Raw genomic sequence first — 21332 nt, forward strand, 5'->3', positions numbered from 1 at the left:
CAGAGAAAGAGAGACAGAGAGACAGAGAGAGAGGTAGAAGGAAAGGAGGAGGAGGAAAAAGGCTGAGGCTGGTCATGAGCATATGGAGAAAGGGGGAGGGGAATGGGGAGAGAGGGGAATAGGGTAAGGAAGCGAGAGCAGGAGAAGAGAAGAGAGTGAGGAGGGGGCAAGCAGCCCCTTTTAGAATGAGTTGACATACCGGGCTGTTGCCAGGTCAGTATGGGGCAGAGCATAGACAAAATGCAAACAGCCAGGACTACAGGGCCTCTTAGAACTGAAGAAGGGCAGCTTGGGGCCTGGCTGTGTGGCAACCAATGCAGAGTCTACACATCACATTGTAGGGAGTCTTCCTTGCTGAAAACTTGTGGTCCACACTGCCTAACCTTCCTGTGAGTCACCTGCTTGATCCTTGATGGCCTCTGAACTAGGAATCTCACAACCTCTGGCCCTTCTCCATCCACACCTCTATCACTGAACTGAAAGGGTTTCTTGGAAGGAATTGCCTCTGTGGTTTGAGACTGTATATAAAGTATTCTTGAGAACCGCATCCAAAAGTGGGTTCAGGGAACATGAATCCCCGAAATCAAAATGTCTGGAAAACATAATTCCTGTCTACCAGTATGGCCTTCTTAAATATTGATTAAATGGGAATCTTAGGTGAACACTTTCATTCCTGGTTCACAGTCAATGTTCAAAAAATTTTTGTTAGGACGATAGAGGTTACTTTTTTGTTTTGTTTTATTTTTATTTTATTTTATTTTATTTTATTTTATCTTATTTTTTGAGACAGAGTCTATGTGAATCTGGGTGTCCCAGAACTCATTATGTAGACCATAGATCTATCTGCCTCTGTTTCAAGAATGTTGACATTAAAGGCAAGTGCCGCCAGGCCTGGCCTTAGAGGTTTATTATACACTCAAGCCTTTCCACCCAGAGCTCAGTTCTTAATTTCAAAAGCTCAGCAGGACTGACTACTGGCCTGACTATTCCTGTTCCAGAACAACCCATCCATTCCTAGACTGTGTGAAGGTCTCCTATGTCCCAGGAGTTGCATCGGAACTGGTGGTATTTCAGACATGCTGTCACCATGACAGCAGCTTGGACTGGCCTCCCGACACTGTCTGCTCTGCTAGGACTTCTCAACACGTGTGTGAGTGGTGTTGGAGGTGTTGGTGAAGGCCTTGGAACACAGCCTCAGCAAAGTAGCACTTGACTGAGAGCTGTCCGACTGAACATGCAGGGGCCATGAGTTCTGGGATGCATTCTATTCCAACTTTGGAACAGACCAGGCAGTGTTGCTGACTGAACTGTGCTTTAAGGTCAGCCAATGGTCAAGCCGGTGTGGCAGCAGGGACTTTCCTTCTGCAGGAGGGAAATGTGGTCACAGTGTAATGAGAAAATCCCATTCTGAGTGTGTATGTGTGTACATTGTGTATGCAGAATGGCTTTCACTCAAAGTATTCTGAACACACAGTCTTGCCGTGTGACTTCACACTCATGAGATGTTTCAATCTTGAGGCCTTTCTGCTGACACATATTCATCAATTGCACGTGTATTTCCATCGTAGTGTGTACAGAAAGTAGATGCAATGAGAAGATTTGTTGAGGAGGGTCCCCCCACACACACACACTGTGAGGCTGCTTAGAAAGGTGTGGGGTTTGGGACTCACAGGATGGAACAGTAACTCTTGGCTCAGGGGTAGCCACTGTGTTACCAGATCCAACCCTCAAAACACAATCATCATGGCATGCTCTCAGTGCATATATGTGGGAAGCCCAGCTGAAGGAACCTTTACCTAAGGGACTTCCCTGCCCCTGTGTGTGTGTGTGTGTGTGTGTGTGTGTGTTTGTATGTTTGTGTGTGTGCTTGTGTTTGTGTGTGTGTTTGTGTGTGTGTGCTTGTGTTTGTGTGTGTGTACTTGTGTTTGTGTGTGTTTGTGTGTGTGCTTGCATGTGCTTTGTGTGTTTGTGTGTTTGTGAGTGTGTGTGTGTTTGTGTGCATGCATGTGTGTGTGTGTTTGTGTGTGTGTGTGCCTGTGTGTGTTTGCTGTAAAGAAATCAGAAGAAACATCACCTTCTTTACCTGACTTTCCTTTTTTCTCTCTTTCTCAGGGTCCCCCGTGGATCAAACTCACCAGAAGCCTGGAAGCAGTGGGCCTACAGTGCAATTTTGTGGGTCTTTTATACGGGGCAGATGGCAAAAAGGAAAGAAACTGGAGCAGGTGTGGGTACCGGGGACAGTTAATTCAAGATATAAAAATCCATGTTAAATCGCACACTGGGCAACAACTCAGATTTTGTGGGGACCAAAGCTCATACCGTGTTTTTGAATCTCCCTTAAGAAACAACACAGGCCAGGAGTGGTGGCTCACACTTTTAACTCAGCTGTTGAGAGTCTGAGGCAGGTGGATTTCTGTGAGTTTCAGGCCAGCCTGGTCTACATAGTGAGTTCTAGGACAGCCAGAGTCCAATAGTGATACTGAGTCATAAAAAATGAAAACATACAAGCCAACAAAATATCAAATTGGTCAAACAACAGCAATAACAAGAACATCACCGAACCTAAGGCCTTTCCCAGGGTTTTGGAAGCTGTGAATCCAAAGTTCAGCTTGAAGCCCGTGCTTCCAGCATCTAGGAAGGAGATGGTGACACAGAGCAAACTGGTGTTATACAACAGCAGCTTTTAAATACCATGGTGGTTTAAGTACACACCAAGACGTGCTTTGGATGTTTGTAATGAGTCCCATTGACTACCTGTTGAATCAATGAGGCAGCAGTGAGTACTGGGTATTTTTATTTCAATTCTCTTTTTGTTTTGTTTCGGTTTTTGAGACATGATTTGTTTGTGTAGTCCTGGCAGCACTGGAACTCAAGCTGCAGACCAGGCTGGCCTCGAACTCATAGTAATCTGCCTGCTCCTCCCAAGGTCTGGGATTAAGGATTAAAGGCAAGCACCACAACTGCTCAGAGCCACAGTAGCTGGTAAAACATCAAGAGGGCTGCAGACCACACTAGCTAGAAGTCTCAGGATCAGAGGGATACGCCTCCATGTGCTCCCCCCCCCCCTTTAGAGTGTTTAAAGACTATGATTCCCAACATGGATCACTATAAGAACCACAACCACCAGCCTGCTGGCCATGGTGATAGGGAAGTGCAGCCTTCCTCCTCCTCAGTTCATAGCCAATGGGAAGGATCTGTCCTATGGGGTGTGGTGCTGTGGGCAGATCTCAAGTCAAGGGATGCAGATAGTCTTAAGTGTAAAACTGCACCACAGTCTGAGATGTGTGTATGTGTGCATGTATGTGTGTGTGTGTGTGTGCGTGCATGTGTGTGTGTGTGTGTGTGTGTATGGGGTTTGTGTGTGGGGGGGGTTGGGGGAACACACTAGTCCTGATCTGGTTACCCGTTTTTTTTTTTTCTATTGTCTTATGGGGAGGTGAACCTCGCAGATAAAACATTCTTTACATCTGTATGTATTCTTTCTTTCTATCCCTATTATTGCTTTCAAAAATTTGGAAACACAGTTTTGCCATTGGAAAGGTGGTGGTGAAACTTAGTGGACCATTGAAGAGCTTCATTGCTTTCCTTTAGAAACAAAACAAAACAAATCAAAACAAAACTAGAATTGTTCATCTTTTGAGTCTGGAATTTAAAACAGTGAAAAATATGTCTCTCAGCACTTTGTAATCACCATTATTATTGTTTTGTTTTTTCAAGACAGTTTTGTTTTGTTATGATTTGTTTTGTTTTGTTTTCTGTGCAGACCTGGCTATTCTGGAACTTGCTCTGTAGACAAGGCTGGCTTTGAACTCACAAGAGATCCACCTGCCTATGCCTTCAGAGCGCTGGGACTAAAGGCTTGCGCCACCACCACCACCAGGCTTAAGAGTTCAGGAGAAAGGCATTTCACTTTTTTGGTGACATGCTGATCATCATGTTTCGGGAAATTTAATTTGCAGTTATGATGGGAATTAAGTACATGGGTAGTTAAGATATTGTTCATCTACCTGTGGAAAGGAATGTGAGTTGGCATCACTTAATAATGGCTTTCCCTGCTGTGCTACCACAGATGGCAGACACTGCAGCTCCCACAGCATTGCTGATGGAGACTGTGCTGATGGTAGCATGTGCTGAGTTGGGTAGCACATGTGTGTTAGTCATTAGGGATTCCATACAGCACCAGTATCTGGTACAGATATTACTTTGATAACTGCTATGGCTGCTGCTTATGCCTGGCGTGGCACAGATGATGAGAGTTTATTCGTTAAACAAATGAGATAGTGGAGTTGATAGGGAGCCTGGTATCTAATAAGTTACCGAGCACCCAGGGAATGGTTATATGGAAAGCATAGGCTGAGCCTTATTCAAGTACGCATGCATTTCTTACAGGAAATAGGCCTGCTTTTCCTCTTAACTTTGAGAACTAACATAAAATAATAATGAGTGAATATCCCAGATGTCTAGAAAAGACAAAGATATATAAGTTTTGACGTTTTCCCCTTAAAGGGTTCCATAATAGACATGGTATGAATAGGATTTGATTAGAAATCTAAAACCTTAATATAATTTTTATTTAAAAAACAAACACATTTGGAAGTGAGATTAACCTTGCAATCAAATGCAGAATTGTGACTCTTGAGTTTATACAAATGAGCTCAGTCTTAAGGCATCCGGCAGTGAGCTTTCTGGGAATTAAAGTCCTGTTGGCTTGTCAGGGTGAGATGAGGCTGTTGGGGAAGACGATCTGGATGGGTCCTCAATGGATGGGTTGCCTTGTACCATGTTTGAGACCGATGAGATCATTTGCATGCTTGTCAAGGGTTTTTGTTTGTTTTGATTTATTTTGTTTTGTTTTATGATAGGGTTTCACCATTAGACCTGGAAATCCCTAGATCTTGTTCTGTAGACCAGGCTGGCCTCGAACTCACAGTTGATCTGCCTATCTTTGTCCCCCAAGTGCTTTGATTAAGGTGTGTACCACCACTGCTTGGCTTTCCAGGTTCTTTTTAAATGTGGGAGGACATAGACTAACAGTGAGTGCCACCTGAGACTTGAGACCATGTGGCAACTGCTAAGTGCAAAACCTGTTCTTGCTATCCTACATTTTAGTTGAAGCAGTAGGGATAGGAGGGGTTTAGAAGGGTGGAAAATTCAGCAGACAATCTGTTAGCTCATGGCAAAATTTTTGGCCAATATTTTGTTTTGACCGTGTTTGCAAATATCACTGTAAAGCTGTAAGATCCACCAGTGTTATATAATATTCCCTCAGAGAAAGGAGTCTGAACCCTGTGTCATGAGGTTGCTGTGCTGAAGTGACTTATCATAATATTTAAATATCGCCTGCTAAATTTGTTCTCAAACTGGAGTCCTTTGAGTAGGATACATGTAGTGTGTGATGTTTATTAACTGGAGTGTTTTGAGAAAGGATCTTGCTGTGTAGTCTAGAGCTGCCCTAGCACTAACTGTGTCTTCTAGGTTGGCTGGAGCTCATTGCAGTTTACCTGGTTACGAGTGCCCAGTGAAGAGTGTGTAGTGGTGGCAATGTATGCATGTCTCACCTGCCTAGGCTTAAGGTTTTAAAGAAGCTCTTCAGAACCTGGGGAGGGATGGGGTGTGTCCTGAACTCAGAGTAGGTAATAAATTGATCAGCAAGTGGTAACTAATAACACGGACATTTTACTGCCATTTTTTAATAAACTTAAGAATTTCTTTAGGTGCAGTGTGTTTGTGAGCTTGGGAAAAACTGATGTTCTGAGTCATATTTACTCTTCTGTTGTATGTGAACTGGGCCCCATAATAATGTAAAGATATTTCACATCTGAGAAGTCTAGGTTTGTGGATAACTCATTTTCCACTTTCATTAGGGGTGAGAAAGAGGATTTTGCTATTATCAAAATGAGGACTAGGAAGGCAGATGAGGGAAAAGGTAAAAGATAAGGTCACATAGTACAACAAACAAATTATTTGATCTGATCCTGAGACTATCCCTAACTGTGACATTTCTTTGTTGTGTAATAGGGATACTATTGATTCAGTGGGAGCATCAAGAATAATGGTGGCCACTTTAACCCTATCACTGAGCCTATCCCTGAGACTTATCCTAAATCTCTAATCCTATCTTAACCTCTTAATTTTCTAAGCATCCTAACCCTAACAACCCTTGTCCTGATCCTAACTATAACCCTCTAACCCCCTAACCCTAACTCTAACCCTGGGTACTGTGGAGGATGTTTCTTAATTATAACATTTGAAGTGAGAAACCCTTTCTTAATCTTGGTCTTTTGCGATGTTCTGATCCACCTGTGATCTAGGCTATAGATTCTTTTCACAAACTACTTATGGAAAGGTCATTTTGTTTATTTTTGTATTTGTACTTCTTTATTTTACAAAACAAAGGTGATTTTTTAATTTTTTTTTTTTTTTTTTTTTTTTTACTTTACAACTGGCATTAGGAAGTATTTATTTCTTAAGAATTCTGGTATAAAATGAAGACAAGATGCAACATCCTGCAACATGAAATCAAAAAGTCCTGATTTTTCTAATTTCCCTTGATTCCCAGCCTTTATTGGGACATTGTATTAATTACCCTTTCTATATACTTGGAAAAATTAGTTTTCTCTATGATTTGAGAAAGGCTTATCTAGAAAACCTGTACGAATCTTACTGGTTTTTTCTCTAAATTTTCACTGATGAAATGTGGTTACTAGTAAAGGTGCTCAAAAGTGATTCCCTTAAGTTTCTGTCTTTTCTCCTGGGGTTGTTCGATATCTATCATCTGATGAAGGGAGCTTCACTTTTCCTGATCCCAGCATTTAGTCACAAACAAAACTCTTCTCTGTGTAGCCCTGGGCTTCCTGAACTCACCCTGTAGACCAGGCTGGCCTGGAACTCAGAACATTGCTTGCCTCTACCTTCCAAGTGCTGGGAGTACAGGCATGCACCACGACTGCCAGGCTAAAACTCTTGTTAGTAAAAACCCATTCTTAATGTTAATAGCCTGGGTCATGAATTGGGTCATCCTTTCCTTGGTCAAATAGTTTCCTGCAATGCACCTTGAGTAATCGTTTAGGCAAGCTATTCATCTTCATTATGGGAAAAAGAAAAGTGCTTTGAGGAAATCTCAGGCAAGTTCAGAAGTCAGATGCTGGTAAGCACAGTATCATGGTCCACAGAGGGGACTAACAGGCAGCTGACCAGCCTGAGCTCCAATGTTGTGTACTTCCCCAGCCCTGGGTGAGTGAGATTCCTCTTGGAATTTTATTTCAAATGCTAATACAGTGCAAGCCACTTCTGAGATGTGGAAATGGTCCAGCACTAGAAAGGAAGCACACTTTAACTTGAGGAGGACTAAAACTCAATGGCCAATCAAAGCCTCTAGACAGACCTGCCAGTCAGACAAAGAGGCGGGATCTTCTGGGTGCATTTCTGTGTGTTCATTGTGGATATGCAGCTTGAATGGTTCTCTGTGTCCTGCTCTGAGTTCAGCTGTTGTGTGCCATGAGGGGACAGCAGGGAAGCTCTGAAATCATGGCATGGTGAGTACAGGATCACTGCCCACAATGGGGAGGAACATGCAGTTGAGCAGTGGGTGCTGTGTCCACTCTGGAGCCCACGCTGATGGGAACCTCAGCTTGAAGTAACAAACTGTGAGGTTTTTAGTGGTGCTTCTTACATGATAGTTCAGGCCATGATGTCTTAATAACTTCAGTATCATGGCTGATTGTAATTCTGTCCAAAAAATCTGGACCAGTTGCTTTTTTGTAGAATCATGTGTGGTTTCTGGGACTCTGCAGCACCTGTGTCCAAACCATTTTGTCTTTTATAAGATCATTTGAGAAGGCAAAAATAAGCCTGGGGAGATGGCTCATAGGTTAAGAGCTCTTGCCGTAACAACACAGGCCATGAGTTCAAATTTTAGCAACCATATGGTGGCTCCTAACCATATGTGATGGAATGTGGTGCCCTCTTCTGGCCTGCAAGAATACATGCAGGGATAACCTTGTATAACGAATGAATTAATTCCTTAAAAAAAAAGATGGATATGAATCTAATAATTTTGATTTCATACATTACTAGTATTTGTACGGTTTAGCTTGTTATTTTTTGTGTTGTAGTTTTTTATATTTCTTTAAATTATATGTTTAGTGTTTTGAATATTATGTGGCAAAGTGACTTTTTCCCAATATGTTTGGTATTTTTGATGCTTTTTTACATTAACAGGCACCTTCCTTTAGTTATGGAAAAATTTCATTTGTGGTTTCATTGGAAATATTTTCTAGACATTTATGCTGATTTATCTTCTCCTCCTCCTCCTGTTTATCATCCTCCTCTTTCTCCTTCTCCTCCCTCTCTAACATATCATGAGAAACTAAAACAGGCAAGAGATCCGATGGAAAAGAGGTTGTTTGTGGGAAAGGAGAGGACTGAGAACCCGAGGATGATGACTTATTTTCCTGGCTGGTATTCATTATCTTCCTATAGTGGTGTCTAGGCATCTGCATTTGTGGTGATCATTGGCATAGGTAATGGCATCTTAGTTTGTCATGTTTGTGTGGGAGTATTATTCCTGTGTTACAGTTTTCTGTCTAGATTTTCATAGTGTTGGATGAGTGTGGCCTCTTTTATTGACCTGTTACTTATGTTCAAAATAGATGCTGAAAGCTTGGACAGGAGGTGTGCAGGAAGAGAAAATATTAGCAATCCACAAGGAGGCATAGTCAGGAGAGAGTTAAAGCTGCCAACATTTCAAACTTTCAGAGCTACAGTCATCTGGAGGTACCTCAGTCGAGAGTGTGCCCTCATCAGAATGGCTGGTTGCTATGTCTGTGTGAGATAGTGTAGATGCTTGATGTGGGAAAGCTCTTCCATTGAGGGTGACAATATTCATAGACAAGTGGACCTGGGTTGGATGAGAGAGCTACCTGAGCATGGGACACGGACCAAGCAGGAGAGCAAGCAAGGAGACAATATCCATGCTTTAACCTAAAGTTTGTAGCTTCAGTTTCTACACTAAATTCCGACCCTGATGAACTGTGAAATGGAAAAAATAAACATTCAAAACAACCATTCATTACCTGAGATGCTTTGGCTAAGAGTATTCCATCACAGCAGCTGAGAAACAAGTTAGAACAACAAAACAATCACAAAAGCATTATCAACAAGTGACTTTGCTGCTGCATAGAATCTAGATTCTCTTTTGAAGGAATGTGGAAATTATCAGAAATTGAGATGGCAAAAGTCATAGAAAGCCATTCATAGATCTTAGTCGGTTGTTCTCATATGGCTTGGGAGATTGGAGTGTTGATAATATGCAGTCAAAGGAAATTGAGATCATAACACTTCAGATGAAAATAAACAATGTAAATTTTAGTGAGAGGTCATTTGTTAGATATTTTGGCCAAAAATTTTTTCTCCTTTGCTTACACTCTGAAATATTGAGTGGGGTAAAATTTAAAAATAATGCGCTGACTTCTATATTTTCATTCTAATAATATGTATTTGTTCATTTCCCCCACTTATTTATCATCTATTTATTTTATTTTAATTCCAATTTCTACAATCTCTCCATTCATCTTCGACCGTCTTTCATCTTTCACTCCTCAAAGGACGGTGGGTTCCACTTGAGTATTCACCAAGCATAGAATTTCAAGTCTCTGCATGGTTAGGCACATCCTCTCCTACTGAGTTCAGAGAAGGTAGCCAGGTTAAGGGAAAAGTTTTGACAGACAGACAACAGCATAAGGGACGTCTCCCTCTCCAGTTTTTGTGGGACCCATGTGAAGACTGAGTAGCACATGTATTACATATATGGTGGGGGGTCTCAGTCCTTCCTGTGTATTCTCTTTGGTTGGTGGTTCAGTCTTCTAATGTCCAGGTTAGATGATTCTGAGGTTTTTTGTATGGACTCCCTGTTCCTTCAGAGGCCCTCAACCCTCTCCCCAATGACACCCTGAGTCCTGTCCAATGTTACGCCGTGGGTCTCTGCATCTGTTATATTCTGGTTCTGGATTCAGACTCTCAGAGGACAATGATGCTAAGCTACTTCCTGCAAGTATAACACAGTAACCTCAGTAAAGTCAGGGCTTTTTGCTTGCCCATGGGATGGGTCTCATGTTGGGCAGGTTATCATTAGGGCATTCCTTCAGTCTCTGCTACATCATTTTGATTAAATTTCTTGTAGACAGAACAGATTTGGGGTGGAAATAGTTTGCGATCAGGTGGTGTCCTTAACTCTCCACTGGGGGTCCTGCCTGTCTGCAGGATGTGGCACTCTTCAGTGTACATATCTAATTTCCATGCATTTCAGCTAAGATTACCTCCATAGACTCCTTGGTACCCTCCAATTTGTCATCTCTGGCACATCTTAAATCTACCCCATCCTTTGACCACCACCTGCTGCAGATTTCAATTCATTTTCTTGGCCCTCTGGTCCTCTCTTGTCTCTTAACCTCACCTGTTCCTGTTCTCTCCCCCTTCTCCTTTCTTATCTGCTCTCTTATCCAGTTCTCTCTCTTCCATCTGCCTCTTATGACTCTTTTATTCTCCCTTTTGAGATTGAACCATGTTCTTTTGGGTCTTCCTTTCTGTTTAGCTTCTTTTGGTTTATGGTGAGTAGTGTGGATATCCTGTACTTTATATTTAATATTCACTTGTAAGTTTGTACATACATGCTTTTCCATTTGTGTCTGGGTTATCTCAGACAGAATGAAAGTTTCTAGTTGTGTCAATTTGCCTATAAAATTGTGATGTCCTTGTTTTTAATAGCTGAATTGTATTCAAATTTGAAAATGATTTTGGGTCATTTGAACATTATCAAGTTTCTAGCTGTTATAAATAAAATAGAAATGAATTTAATGGAGCAAATGCTCTAGTAGGTATATGCCTGAGCAGGAACCCTATGTGAAATTCTTCCTCCTGGTAAGTCATAAATTATTGAAAGGAGTGGGCAAATTATTTCCTAGGTCTACCAAGGTGACTTAGTGCCATCCTTACTTCAGAAGACGAACACATCTCTTGCTACATGGTGTGCAGTTACTGACACTGGTCTTGCTGAGGGTGTAACCTGGAAACTCTGGTCTTGTTGGGGATTACCATAGAGACTGGATTTAGGCTCAGGGTTTGTTGGGGGCAACTTGGAAACTAGTGCTAGGTATCAGCCTGTGAGTTTACCTGAGCTCAAAGTTATGTGTTGCTCTCTAAAATGGAGTCTGATTTGAAAAGTTATGGCATATCAGTGAGGAATGGAAAAGCAAATGTTTTAGCCTATGTAGGACAAGACCCGACTCACATGAAATCAGGTGACAGTAGATTCCTGTTTTCCATGATTTTACAGCACCATTCTGGAGACACATAACTTCTCTTTTCCCACACATTGACTCTCTGATTCACTGTAAGTCTCAGGAATCAGATTCTTTCTAGGGATCTTCACAAGAAGAGATTACTGAAAAAAAACAGGTAAAAAGATAAAGATACTTTTAAATTAATATGTTTTTTCTGTATAATAATTCAAATATGTATATGTCATAAATTAAAGAACAGATGTGGGGTTTTTTTTGTATGAGTGAGGACTAAATTCAATGTGAATAACATCTCTTGGTCTAGGAGTGTAAATCCCTTTAAAATTAATTTAGAACCTTAAGGTATACAGGCTGTGTTATGTACTAGAATTTGGATAGGGATCAGTGAGATGCCATTTGGATATATGTGTGTTTACATATATCATGTACTTAAAAGTAGACATTAAAATTTAAAAATATGCCAGGTGGTGGTGGCACAATCCTGTTATCCAAGCACTCTGGGAGGCAGAGGCAGGTCAGTTTCTGAGTTCGAGGCCAGCCTGGTCTACAGAGTGAGTTCCAGGACAGCCACGGCTATACAGAGAAACCCTGTCTCGAAAAAAACAAAAATAAGAAAGTAAGTAAGTAAATAAATGAATAAGTAAATAAATAAATAAAAATAAAATCTAAAAATATATCCTTACGTTACATATTCCAAAGAAAGATTCGAACTCATATTATTAATTTATATTTATTTTACCTGCTTGGATTTATTGAAAAAATATAGTTTCATCCTTTCATGTAGCTGCTTGCAGCTAAGTTCAAATGGTTTACCGAGGCAAATGGAATGAAAACTGGGGATGGGAAAAGGGTGACAGGAGAAACATGGAACCGAGAAAGGATTTCCTGCTCAAGGCTCCAAGTTTTATAAAGGTCTCCAAATACACATAGGAGGGGCAAGACCCCTCCCCCAAAAGCTGGAAGCAGGTCTGCAGAACTGGTTGTGTTTGCTTGCTCTGCAGGAGGCTGGCATCAGGGGGAGGCTAGGGCCCTTGGAGAACAATGGGCTTCACCTTGGTCTGAGCACTCCATGCTAGGTGGGCAGCAGTGGCTAGCAGAGTTTTGAAACTACTGCTCAAAAAGGCTGGCGGTAGGGCACACGTTCATATAAATATTTAACTATAATGTCCTCAGAATCAAAATGAAATAGGGCAATGTTAGCAAGTTTAATTTAGTTGCAATCCATTTGAGAGATCTCCGTGGGGCCAAGCCTGGCACTCACTGTCTGGGCCCCGGGGCAGGTGGAGGAGGGCTGAAGGGGTTCAGGGAGGTTGTCAGCAGGCAGCGTGGGCTGGTGTGTGTGGGTGAGGCTCGGGCCGGGCCGAGGGGCGTGTGTGTGTGTGTGTGTGTGTGTGTGTGTGTGTGTGTGTGTGTATGTGCTTGCATGTGGTTCTTGGTGTGCGGTGCAGTACAGTGTGTGTGTCTGTGGGGGCCCTGGGCTCGGCATCAGGCGGGCAGGCAGCCGGGCAGCCGGGAAGGAAAGGCGGGGAGGTGGGCAGCGTTGACAGTGGCGGCAGGCGAGCGCCAGCAGCAACAGCCTCTTGGGGCTCTCCGGAGCGGCTGCCTTAGTCTATGGCCATACCACCCTGAATGCTCCCGATCTCGTCTGATCTCAGAAGCTAAGCAGGGTCGGGCCTGGTTAGTACTTGGATGGTGACCACCTGGGAATACCGGGTGCCGTAGGCTTTTTGGACTCCGCCCTGTTGTGTCCTCTCTTGCTTTTGGTCACTGTCACGACCACAGCCGGCGGCCGCTCAGGGACAAGAGACCCAGGCTCAGGGCAGTCCAGCCCCACCCACACTCCACACGCGGGAAAGAGCACCCCCCTCGTCCTCCTCGCCTAGGATGAGGCTTGTATTGTCCATCACCGCTGGCAATATTATTTTCAGTTCTCTGATGCCCTAATGGGTTGCCAATGAGTCCAAATAAAAGACAAAAAGGTTAGGCTACAGGTGCTGCACAGTCACAGATACCGCCCATGCATCTACAAGAAAGCAACTTGTCCAGATATTTTGGATTGAATTATAATTAGAAATGATACTTAAGTTATTATGAGGACATGGCCTGAACTAGCAAGTAAAAAGTACCACTAGAAATCTCACAGGAAATCACATCTTACTGATAGTTCTGATCCAACCCCATAGAGGACCCAACACCCCAGCACCCACTGCCATCTGGCTGATGCTTCCCAACCATTTCTAGAGAGGACCAACCACCCAGGCGTCCACTGCTCAGATGCATTTCCCTCTTCATTGTGGGCAGATATCCTGTGCTCACCATGTCTTGATTTCAGAGTTTCCCTGAAGTGCCCTCACTGCACCCAACAGCAGAGCTCAGAGCAAGATGCAGAGAACCATTGAAGTCTTCACAGCCACAATGAACACGCAGAAAAGCACTCGGAAGATTCCACCTCTTTGTCTGCCTGCTCCTCAGGTTAAAGTGTGCTTCAGGTCTAAGATCAAACTTCCCCTCACCCCTTCCCAGATTTCAGGTGTGTTTTGCACTCCATTCGCAATTGAAAGAAGATTCCACAGTCCTGAGGGAAGACACACCATTCCAGCTCTGGCATGTCTGCTGCCAGTTCTTTCCCCCTGTAAACCAGGACCTTAAGAGGTCCTCACTTTTAAACTTGTCTGAGATATTCTCAAAGTATTTGTCTTCTTCCCATAATCAAGATGAATAACTTACATAGATTATTACCCAAGGTGAAAAGAACTTACCTGTATTACCCAGGAATGGATGACCAAATGCATGACACTGGCTATTAATACTAAAGATACATATTCAATAACAAAAGTTTTAGCCAGGCAGTGGTGGTGCATGCCTGTAATCCTAGCACTTGTTTGACAGGCAGGTGAATCTATGAGTTTGAGGCCAGCCTGGTCTACGGAGTGATTTCCAGGAGAGCCAGTGCTATACAGAGAAATCCTGTCCCAAAAAGAGAGAAAGAAAGAAAGAAAGAGGGACAGAGAGTGAGAGAGAAAGAAAGAATCAACAAACAAAAACAAACCAAGAGTTTTGTTTATTTGTTTTACCTTATTATAAACAAACAGAAATGCATGGCTTACGAAAATAGGCCATTTTATTACCTATGTATAGACTATTCGTCTAAGACCCCAAAAACCGAGAGTGCCCCAGCACCCCACACCCTGGAAGGCGACACCCAAATCACTTGCGAGAAATGGTCTCGATGCAATAGCATGAGGATTTCTTTATTCCAGAATTCTGGATTCCATAGCTGTGCACCACGGAGGGTCAGAGGACTATGGACCCCGAGTGCCGAATTGAGACAGCTTTTATAAGTTTACTACAAAGCCCACAAATCACAAAACAATCATTTCTTAGCATGGAGAGCCCGCAAAATGGGAGCCAATTGATTTGGACCACTCCAAAGTTTATAGGCCAATCAGATTAAATTATCGGAGCCCATGCTCAGTGGACCAATTAGTTTCCTATAATGTCTACAGCTGTGTGAACTCCTGCTTAGGGGTAATGGCGTAAGTTTACAGAAGATAAGCTTATCCTATTTCCAGTTACCCTATGGGGCCAGGATCACCCATTCAAGGCCTTTATGCTAGCTCTAAACAAAGGGCAGGCTCTGGAATGTGACCTTTTACCTAGTTTCTAACAAAGTGAGATAGCATTTTAAACTACTGATTTCTTGGGGTCATTAGAGTTAGGCTGTGTTATTTTCTATCCTTTCATTCACATGAGATCATCATGGTTTGTATTTAATATCTTGTACATAATAGCAAAAGGATTGTAACTAAATTAAACTTGCTAATATGGCCCTATTTCATTTTGATTATTATGATATTAAAGTTAAATATTTATATGAACGTGTGCCCTACCCCCAGCCTTTTTGAGCAGGAGTTTCAAAACTCTGCTAGCCACTGTTTCCCCTGTAGAATGGAGTGCTCAGATCAAGGTGAAGCCCATTGTTCTCCAAGGACCCTAGCCTCCACCTGATGCCAGCCTCCTGCTGAGCAAGCACAACCAGTTCTTCAGACTTCTTTCTAGCTTTTGGGGGAGGGGACTTGCCCCTACTATGTGTATTTGGAGACCTTTATAAAACTTTGAGCCTTGAGCAGGAAATCATTTCTTGGTTCCCTCTTTCTCTTATCACCCTTTTTCCATCCCCAGCTTTCCTTCCAGTTGCCCCAGTAAACCATTTGAACTGCCTGTCCTCCAAGAATCTCATCCATTTGCACTCCCACCCTGCCCTGGAGGAGGACACATCATTGGAACTGAGGCTGTTCAGCTGATTTCTCCTCCCCTTTGTGGGCAGTGATCCTGCACTCATCATGACCTGACTTTATAGCTTGCTTGAGAATGCCTCACAGCACTTCACCTTCTTCTTCCTAAAATCAAGATGGATAACTTGTTACTTGACTTGCATAGGCAGTATAAAGCTGTCCCATCAATGGAAGGATTCCCAGGATTTTAACATTTAGGAAACACGTGTTTTGCTTTGCGGCTTCATACAATTCCCTTCCACCAGATGATAGGCATGAAAAAACCGAGGGAGAAAACCAGGAAACAGATGACAAACACTGCTGACCACTGTTGTTAGTTAGCAAATCTTTTCAATGGCAAGGTGGGGAAAATCCCACGGTTGTGTTATCACATGTTTTCTAGATCAACATATCTCATATAGAGAGTGAGCTTATCTGTGTATGTAGAAAGAAGATTTATTATAATGTCCCAGAGGCACTTATCCTCTTCTTCCAATAATGGTTGATTGCCAAGGGAAACTTCAAAATCAAGGACTTATCTTCTGGTGAAAGGGTGCTGCAATTTCCCTGAACCCAGCATGACGTGATAAAACAAAACTCCTGTTTCTGAAATTCACTCTTTAAAGTTAATAGCCTGGGCACCCTTCCCCTTGTGGGTCAGATTGATTCCTCCACTGCACCTGAGGGATGGGCTATGCAGTATATTCACCTTGATTACAGGAAGAGGAAGGCAAGTGCTGTGAGGAAAGCTCAGGCAAGGTCTGAATTTAGGTCCTGGTAAGTGCAGGGTCATTGCTCACAAGGGGAAGAGCAGGCAGCTGAGTAGCCTGCGCTGGAATTTTGGGTTCTCCCTTAGTTCTGGATGGTGTGAGAGTCCTCTTGCAAGGCAGGCTCACATGCTAAAGGATTGCAAACCACCCCTAAGATCTGGAAAAAGTTTTGGCCCTAAACAAGAAGCAGAATTTAACCTTGAGGAGTGGTAAGGCTTACTGGCCAATCCAGACATCCAAGCATACTTGCCATTCAAACAAAGGCGGGATCTTCAGGGAACCATTGTGCAAGTGCACTGACTTTGCAGGCCAGAATAGTTTACTGTTTTCTGCTCTGAAATCTGCTGTTCCATGCGGTCCTGTGAGGGGACCTCAAGGAAGCTGGAAATCGAGAAATGGTAAGCACAGGATATCTGCCCACGGTGGGGAGGAACAGGTGGCTGAACCTGGTGGGTGCTGGTGTCCTATCAGGGGTTGGATGGGAAATATCAGCTAGATGTTACTGTGTGTAAGGTTTCTAGTGGTGCTTCTTACTTGCTAATCACACAGTGACCTCTGAATATTTTCCCTGTCATGGCTGAATCTTCCCACATCATTTGGACCATTTTTTTTTTTTTTAGATTTATTTACTGTTATATGTGAGTACACTGTAGCTGTCTTTAGACACACCAGAAGAGGGCATCAGATCTCATTACAGATGGTTGTGAGCCACCATGTGGTTGCTGGGATTTGAACTCAGGACCTTCAGCAGAGCAGTCAGAGCTCTTAACCGCTGAGCCATCTCTCCAGCCCCCTGGACCATTGGTTTTCTTTTAGAAATATCATGGCTACTTTTTTATTCTGCCGTACATTTCCAAAACATTTTGTGTTTGACACTACGTACTGAGAGGGCTGATATGAATCTAATAGGTCTATTTTACCATTAACTGGTGTTTGTTTTGCTTTGTTTTGTTGCACTTTTCCTATTCTTTTACATATATAATATTTTGAATATTGTGTGGCAAGGGGACATTTTTTTTGTTCCAATATATTTGATTTTTTTGGATACGTCTTGTATCTTAATAGGAATCATAGTCTTTGGTTTAGAAGTTATTCATTTAGGATTTCATAAGATATACTTCCTTGTATTTTGAGCTGATATTCATCTTCTATTGCGGTTATTTGTAGTATTTGCTTTTGATATGTTGCATTGTTCCTGGTTATTTAGTGTCAGGAAACTTTGAGAAATCAAATATTTTTTACCAATAAGTCCATTTACTCTATCTTCCTTTCCTGTTCAGTGTGTGAACCTTGCCTCTGTAGTGGGTATGTGCAGGCAATTTCGATGGCCTGCTCTCAGGGACCTAGCACCTGCTTAAATCATTACCTACCGCCCTCAACTGCTGCTGTTGTCAGGTGTGCTTTATATACATGGAACACTCTCTTCAGCTGTTCTCTATATATGTTCCCTGTTTCTGTTCTCTACACATGCCTCCTCTATAGTCTTTCTCTAATTTCATCACATTCTCTCTGCTCCATATATGTGTTCCAGTCTGCAGGTCCTCTTGTGTACCTCTATCCCTTCCCCAGGTTCGCACTCCTATCCTTTCCACAAAACAACCTCTTTTGTATCAGATCTCTTGCATGTTTAAATTTTTGAGGATCTGCTGTGACAGGACAAACTGGATTACTTAGTGACATATTGCCCTGGCTTATCTTCATTATGTTCCAATGCTGATGTATAAGTACCTGGGTTTGTGGTGATAATAGGTCTAGATACTGATCTCTGGGTTTGTCTTGTTTAAGTGGTAATTTTATTCCTGAGTTCATTTTTGTTGTCTGTATTTTCACTGGATATTGGCTAAGTGTCGCCCCTTTTACTTACCTGTTTGGTTGGTATGTTCAAAAGGGAATGATTGCTGATGTTGAAATGGCAGGCAGGAAGATACGATATTAGCAATCCACCAGAAGACATAGTCAGGGGAAAGTGTATGCTGTTGCTGGTGTTTGTACAGTGTTAAGGACAGCTGTGTAAATTGCATGTGAGATAAATGGTGTGATAAATTTTATGGAAAGCCTAGTTTGTCTCCTGGCAGGCATGGCATATAGTTGAAAAAGGAGTGTATATTCCTGTCTACTGGAATAGGAAGGGGTATTCTGTACCATTGTATGTTGGAAAGATAGGACTTGCTTTCTGATTTTAAAAGATTTGACTTTCGAGATATTGCTTTGAGTGTCAGAAGACACTTTAGACATTTAAACCATGTAGGAGTTCCTGCAGACTATTAGGATCACTGTAGACTGAATGCATTTTCATTACAGGATAAACTGAGCCTATAGCATCCAGGGTCAGAATGGCATTGATTGGGTCCCCTGGGTATCCCCCCACCATGGGGCTTCAAGTTTGTGCTGGGTTTAGTGCATACTCTCCCACTGAGGCCAGATATTGGAGTACAGTTAAAGGATAGGCAGCAGCTTTAGGGACAGACCCTGTTCCAGTTGTTGGAGGACCCTCATGGAGACTAACCTGAACTTCTGCTACTTATGTGCCAGGGGACTTAGACCAGCCTATGTCTGCTATTTGGTTGGTGGCTCACTCTCTCCGTCTCGCCAAGCTTAAAGGTTCCTTGACTTTGTTAGTCTGCATGTGGAGTTCCTACCATCTTAAGGGCCTTCAGTCCTTCCCCAACTCTTCTTTAAGCATCTCCAAGGTCCAGCCCATATTCCACTGTGGTTATCTGCATCTATTTCAGTCAGCTGCTGGGTAAAGCCTCTCATTGAACACTTATGAAAGTCTCCTGTCTGGGAGCATAACACTGTATCCATAATAATGTTAAGGATTGGAGATTGCCCGTAAGGTTTGTCTACAGTTGGGCGAGTTTTCATTGGGCATTCCCTCATTCTGTGCTCCAGGTGTGCCCCTGCTTTTCTTTTAGATGGGACAAATTTTGTTTTGTGTGTCTACTGTGCTGTAGTTGAAACTGATCCTTCAGGTTTCTTGTCATGCTCCCATACAGTCACTATTTGGACTCTGTCCCTAAATCACATAAGATGCTTTAGCCCCATTTGCCTTTAATGTTAATTAATTTTACAAGCCTGGTGGTTTAATATTATTTTATGTAATTCCTTTGTTTTTGTTTTCAAGACAAAATCTCTCTGTGATACCCTTCCTGTCCTGATAGTCGGTATAGGAACCATATATGCCACCTGACACAGTTTTGTACAATAGGGATATACTTTTGTGCAACTTTTAATCCTCATGTTTCACTTTGAAATTTGGACAAATAGATAGGTTATATTACATTTCTCAAGTTGATATATGTTCATTACATCAATACTACCTGAGTCTTCAGAGTCCTTGGATTCCAGGTGTATGATGTACTTCCTCACACTTGTGATTGTTCTGAAATGTTTGAATAAATAGTATTTTGCCTATGTGTATGAATAAGAATATCATATTTCTCTTCTTTACTGTTGTCATAAGGTGGAGTCATAACTCTTGATCTTGAAGTAATGAATAGATGTTGGTCCCCATGCTTATGTGAGAAATTGACAAACACAATGTGGAAGACCAGCTAGAGCTTTCCACTGCTGAGCTCTCTCTCCTGCCCTACATTGCTTATCTATGATCAGCATTTATATTACTATATTTTCATCTGTACATTTGTAACTGTTTAAGCATTCATTCCCTTTTAGCAGAATTTTATTAATGTCATAGTTTAAACTGTTGCACTTCATGTTTCTACAAGATGAATACAGATATGAAGTAAATGTATAATTCTTTGTGGGAACTTTTAGTAAATAACTGAGTTATATATTAAGATCCTCAATCCCTACAAAAATCAACCAAGGAAACCAAAATGATAGAGACCATTAGTTCCCCTAGAACACATTACTTAGGGCATGCCGGCATCCAACTTTATGACATATACCTGCACATTGATTACATGATTGATCAGAGTAATGAATGTGGTACAGATTTCACATTTGCTAATTATCTTTGCAGGCATGCAAGTAGTCACAATGGAGAGAAACCCTATGAGTGTAATCAATGTGGTAAAGTCTTTGTGTAGCACAGTACATTCCAATACCATAAAAGAACACACACTGGAGAGAAACCTTATGAATGTAATCAATGTGGTAAAGGCTTTGCAAGACCCGGTGATCTACAAAGACATAGAAGAATACATACTGGGGAGAAACCTTATGAATGCATTCAATGTGGTAAAACCTTTGCAACATCCAGTCATCTCCAAAGACATTAAAGAACACATACTGGAGAGAAACTATATGAATGTAATCAATGTGGTAAAGCCTTTGCAGGTCACAGTGTTCTCCAAAGACATAAACTGACACATAATGGAGACAAACCTTATGAATGTAACCAATGTGGTAAAGCCTTTACAAGAGCCAGTCATCTCCAAATTCATAAAAGAACACATACTGGAGAGAAACCTTATGAAAGTTATCAATGTGGTAAAACTTTTTCAACACTCAGTAATCTCCAATATCTTAAAAGAACACATACTGGAGGAAACCATATGAATGTAATCAATGTGGTAAAGCCTTTGCAGGTCACAGTGTTCTCCAAAGACATAAACCGACACATAATGGAGAGAAACCTTATGAATGTAATCACTGTTTTAAAGCCTTTTCATGTCACAGTAATCTCCAAAGACATTAAAGAACCCATACTTGAGTGAAAACTTACGAATGTAATCAATGTGGTAAAACCATTGCAACACACAATCATCTCCACTCTGATCAAAGAACACATACCAGACAGAAATCTTATTAGTGTAATCAATATGGTAAAGTATATTCAAAAGGAGAAGTCTTCAAATTTTCTGTGCTGGAAAGAAACCTACTGAATATAATCATGAGTTAAGTGAGAACCAAGCACATATCATCCTAATATGATAGACATGTGTGCTTGGGACTATTTCCACTCTGGAGATGGTTCTCTTGATGCCTTGTCAAAGAAGGTTGCTGCATTTTATCCTTGTCTGAAG

General features: G+C 41.9%; 1 long non-coding RNA gene and 1 other non-coding gene across 2 annotated transcripts in view; both read left to right on the forward strand.

The window, feature by feature from the left end:
• Positions 1–21332, forward strand: part of LOC127669736 (uncharacterized) — a 388347-nt gene that overhangs the window by 99378 nt on the left and 267637 nt on the right. The window lies entirely within an intron of this gene.
• LOC127670250 (5S ribosomal RNA) lies at positions 12905–13022 on the forward strand. The gene has a single exon (XR_007974494.1). It is a non-coding gene; the product is annotated as a 5S ribosomal RNA (ribosomal RNA).

The sequence above is a fragment of the Apodemus sylvaticus genome, chromosome 19 (genome assembly GCF_947179515.1).
Source record: "Apodemus sylvaticus chromosome 19, mApoSyl1.1, whole genome shotgun sequence".
Classification (NCBI taxonomy): domain Eukaryota; kingdom Metazoa; phylum Chordata; class Mammalia; order Rodentia; family Muridae; genus Apodemus; species Apodemus sylvaticus.